This window comes from Triticum dicoccoides, chromosome 3B (genome assembly GCF_002162155.2).
Source record: "Triticum dicoccoides isolate Atlit2015 ecotype Zavitan chromosome 3B, WEW_v2.0, whole genome shotgun sequence".
Taxonomy (NCBI): domain Eukaryota; kingdom Viridiplantae; phylum Streptophyta; class Magnoliopsida; order Poales; family Poaceae; genus Triticum; species Triticum dicoccoides.
Genome location: NC_041385.1, coordinates 765519707 through 765525171, shown reverse-complemented (window position 1 = coordinate 765525171; position 5465 = coordinate 765519707).

The window sequence follows — 5465 nt, the reverse complement described above, 5'->3', positions numbered from 1 at the left end:
TTCATCCAAAGGCAGCATCGATCGTCTTCAGTTAGCAGCAGTAGCGAAGGAATCGCTCGATCGTGTTCAGTTAACAGCCATCAATCGATCGCTCGGGTTCAATAACGCGTAGGCTGCAGTGCAATCGTTCAGGTTCAGTTAGAGCCCAACGCCTCGCTCGGGTTCAGTTAGAGCCCAGCGCCTCGCACACACGCACGTACGTGTACGAGAGAAACACACATCACTCGGCCCCCGACCACCCACCGTAACCGGGAACTCACCGAAATTTTCCTCGCCCTCGCTTCTACCACGGTTTTTTCCGTCATGGACGGCCCAAAGAATGTCATGCAGCTGCGTCTCCGGCCCACCTAGGACGAAAATCCCATTTTCTGTTATGATTTTTTGACATAGAAGTAGGAGCCCACCACATCTATGATGATACCGGGTTTTGTCACAATTATCGTCATAGAAGTGTAATAAGTATGACAGAACAAAATTTCATTCGGCCCAAAATGTCACAGATGTGTCTTTTTTTGTAGTGTGTGATGTAAACATTGACGAAACTTCTATACATACGATACCTGCGCCCCAAGTCTGCACGACGTGCTAATCCAGCGGCCAGTTCATTTTTCCATCTACGCATGTCCGGCTGGATTTAATTGTCGTCTGTGAATCGTGCCAACTTTGACGTGTGCATAGCACTGCTCTCTTTTATCTTCCCTGTGGCTGTTCCTCGGCATGTATGTTTCTTGTCCCGCAAGTTAGTGACTCGTTGTTGCTACGTTTTGGTCTGTCTAGCCCACATCTCTCACAATTAAACGTAGTACAAAATATAAAAAAATGGTGAAGAAGTTGGTGAAGAAGTTGCAAATAGGTTAGATCAAATATTTACCAATTACAACACAATGGAGATGTAAAGTTGTTGAAGAAGTTGATGCCAATTCCCATTGCTAGGATCAAACATGTCAACCACGCAAATTTATCTTCTCCCAATCTAGGATCAGAGAGATGAACCCTTTGTTAGTATGCACACGTACGAGATCACCAATCCAATAGGGTTTCAGCACCCATAACGAAAACCTCTATCGGAACCTAGAGGTGGAGGTGGAGCAGCCTAACAATTGCGTAACTTCTATGTTTTTGTGCGTGAGAGAGATGGGCAGTATTCAAGCGCAAAAAAAGATCCGTTTGATGGGCTGCTCCCTCAAGTATATAGGCCAAAGTGGTGGACGCCTTTGAGGAGAAGCTGCCTATCCCTAGGTCAACGCACCAATGGGGTGGGCCCCCAAACCCTAGCCAGCACAAGGTGGCTTGACACACAAGCAAAGGGGTGGCGCCCCATACTTGTCCCCACAGGGCCCATGCAACTGCCCCTACTTGGGCCAATCAAAGTGGGTTGCCCACTACACCCTCCAGAATATTCTGGTAGGTTCTGGAAAATTCTGGAACATTTCAGAACCTTCCAGTGCTGTTTTGCGTCCTTCGACAATTTCTTGGTTTGCCAAGACTTTTCAAGTTGTTGATCCTTGGATCTTTGATATTGCACTCTTTTCTTTTATGAGTTTTTACATAACGGTTTCTCGTGGATGATTTTTAGTGAAGCAATAGCAGTACATACAGTGTGATATGTAGGTTTCTTCTTATTTTTCCATTGGGTTTTTGGAAGGAGTCCTTGATCACTTATATCCTCTCTTTTTTTCCGTAGGATTTTCGAAGGAGCAAATTTCAAGATGATGGTTCCACATAATTGAAGCAAATATTAGTACTGTTCGAATTGAATGAACATAAGTTTATTTAAGATAATCTTTGCTTATAAAACAACTATGTATGATTTTTCTCCAGAGAAGTTGCATCACTATCTAACATACGCGTTCCTCTACCCGCGTCGCCTATAACCATCACCGTAGTGTGAGGTGCCCTTACATGCCCACCAAAGGGGACACCAAGAGAGCCTCATGCCCCAATCTGCGAAACGGACCTCTGCGGGCAGAATACTCGCGGTGGAGTGGATCCAGGACATGATTTCATGCCAGGTAATCCATGATTTCAGACAACCTACCAGGATGTGTTCCATCGTCTGGTTGCAGAGGACACAGCAAGGCTGATGCTGCAGCCCTCTTCGGGCAAGTCTGTCTGTTGTCCAACAGTGGTCTTGGCACACAAGCCCAAGGAAGAACATGACCCTTGGCGGGGCCCAGGACATCCAGACAGGCTTCCACGATGCCGACTCCTCTGATCCTAGGAACATAGCTCGATAGCAAGAGGTGGACGTGTAAACACCATCGGTCGTCCATCACCAGAGAAACCTGTCCGGGGTGGTGTCGAGCTACACCCCACGGACCTGTCTCCACAACTGGCTCTACTGCCATAATGCGAGGTTGCCAAAGCTCCTCGCATGTCGGAAATCCAGCGTTTGTCCAGGAGGGCTTCCCGGACTGTCCGCCACTTCTGAATGCGCCTGGAGACAAGCTTTGGGAGCTCTGGCGCAATCTCAGAAATGGGCTTCCCATCCAGCCATTTGTCCAACCAGAAAAGTGTAGAGGTTTCAGTACCAAGTACCACCTTGGTACATGTAGCGAACACACTCCTCTCATCTCTACTGAACTACATGTCTAAGCCATGCAACCGACGGTCAGGGTCAGTGTGCATGTGTCACAACCATCAGATCCAGAGACTAATGACCATCCTCGCGAGATCAAGGATGCCAAGTATTCCAAGTTCGAACGGGTGACACACCTTCTGCCAATGGATGTGGCAATGGCCTCCATTGGCCTCCTTTATTCCCGCCTAGAGGAGGCCCCAAAGGAACTTCTCCATCGTCTTCATCGTCCTCTTAGAGACACCCAACACGACGAGTTGGTGTAGAGGCATGGCCGACAGGATTGACTTAACCAGGGTTAGCTGTCCGGACATGGCCTTCATCCCTGCCATCCAGGATGGTAGCCGGTCTGTGATCTTCTCCATGATTGCCAGAAAAGGCTCAACGGGTAGCTGATGCATGGACAAGGGGATGACCAAGTACTTGATCGAGAATTGTGCCAACTGGCATTCCATCACCGATACCGTTTCTAGGGCAATCTCGTCAGAAAACCCGATGGGGGACACCGAGCACTTGGCAAAGTTCGTGTGCAAACCGATGCGTGACCGAAGGAAGCAAGCAACCCCTGAACCATGAGTAGCTCCGACCTATCCGAATGGCAGAACAGGACGACATCATCTGCATAGAGCGAAAGCCCGGCAACAAGGTCACTCCATGCCAACCAGTGGAGAACCCGCTCCTCCTCTAGCCTTCGCCATGAGACGGTTGAGGGTCTCGATCACCAGGTCCAACAACATAAGAGAGAGTGGGTCTCCCAGCTAGAGGCCTTTTCAGTGCCAAATTGGAGGGGGGGGGGGGCAGGAACCCCATTCAGCAGGACGCGTGTGCTCACCATGAGCATGAATATAACTACCCATTCCCGAAAGCGCGACCCGGATCTCGCTTTATGTACCACCTCCATGACAAGTGCCCGCGAGATTGAACCAAAGGCTTGAGCTATGTCTAGCTTCAACATCGCCCGTGTCTCCTTAAGCGTGTGAAGATACCGGGCCATCTGTTGAACCATCGTGAAGTTATCATGGATGTAGCGTTTTTTTATAAACGCACACTGGTTTTTGGCCACCTGATCACCGGCCCAATCTGGTGCCAAGCGTGTGGCCAAAGTCTTCCCTACCGGGCGCCCCTATATCTCGCATTACGCAAGACGAGCGGGAATACTTGCGTCGAGCTCTACATATCGGGCCGGCCCACTGTAGCATATATTTTCAGAAAAATCAGAGGTAAAAATTGGTGCCATCCGGAATCCATCCTAGGTCCACTAGTTACTTCAATGGGTTTCTAGCCACTGCGACACGCCCGACTTGTTGTACTCTATCGAGAGCGCGACCTTCTAGAAGAAAAATGAGTCGGGTTTTACCATGTTTATTTTCTTTTCCTGTTTTACTTTTTTTTGTTTTTTTTTCTTTTTCTTCATTTTTGCTATCTAATTCAACATGCTTTTTCTATGTCTTTTCTTTTTGCTCGGTTTCCCCATGCTTTTCCCAAAATAATCGGTTAACAAACGCAGAACATGTTGAATAAGCATTAAAAATGGTGAACGGGTATTGAAAATTTGTTGAATAAGTACTAAAAAATGTTGAACATGTATTTTAAAAATGTTGAATCAGTATTTGAAAATGTTGTAGAAGTATTAAAATATGTAAAATAGGTATTAAAAATTGTTGAACGAGTGTTTAATTTTTTTTGAACAAGTACTAAAAATGTTGTATAAGTACTAAAAAGGTTGAACAAGTATTTGAAAATATTAAATAAGTATTAAAAATGTAGAACTACTACTTAAGAAATGTTGAACATCTATTTGAAAAATATCGAGTAAGTATTAAAATGTTGAAAAAGTATTTAAAATTTGGACTATGCATTCGGACAATGTTGAAGGTGTATACAAAAAAGTGTTGATCACTTACTATTTTTTTGACATATACGAAAATGTAGAAAAATGACCAAAGAAGGAATGTTAGATGTGTATTTGAAAAATATTGTTTACATATACAAAAAATATAGGAAAATGACCAAAAGGACAAACAAACCAAAAAAAGAAATAGAATGCAAATAAAAGAATGAAAAAAGCGGAGAAGAAAAATAAAGAAATGAAAAATAAGAAAGCACATTTGCAAAAATGTTGAATAGATATTTGTAAAATGTTGAACAAGTATTCAAAATGTTGAATAAGAAATAAAAATGATGAACAAGGATTTTTAAAATGTTGAATAAGTATTAAAAATGTTGAATGAGTATTTGAAATTTTTTTAACAAGTATTTGAAAATGTTGAATAAGTATTAAAAACTTTGAACAAGTATTTAAAAATGTTGAATAAATATGAAAAAAATGTTAAAAAAATATTCAATAAGTGTTAAAATGTTGAACAAGAATTTGATAAAATATTAAATAAACGTTCGGACAATGTTGAACGTGTATACAAAATATGTTGATCACTTATTAGATAAATGTTTTTTTGCATATACAAAAATGTAGAGTGAAATGGAAAACAAAAGAAAAACAAAAAAAGGAGAAGAAAAGGAAAACTGTCGTGGATTTGTCACGGCAGATGTCCTTGTGAAAGGACTTAGTCGTGGAGCCATCGCTACGGGTTAACTTGAAGGGGTTAAAGCGGACACAAAGACACAAGGGTTTATACTAGTTCGGCCCCTTCGATGAAGGTAAAAGCCTACGTCTAGTTGTGATGGAATTGATGTGGTTTCGATGGCTAGGGAGCAAACAAGCTTCGCCTAGGCTCGAGTTGTTGTTATCTGTCCCTGAACCGCCGCCGGGTCGTCCCCTTATATACACGGGTGACGCCCGTTGGTCCACAGAGTCCCACACCGGTTCATACTCGTATCCCGGTTGGTCTCTCTCTATTCCTAACTTACAATGCAAGTTTACATATCA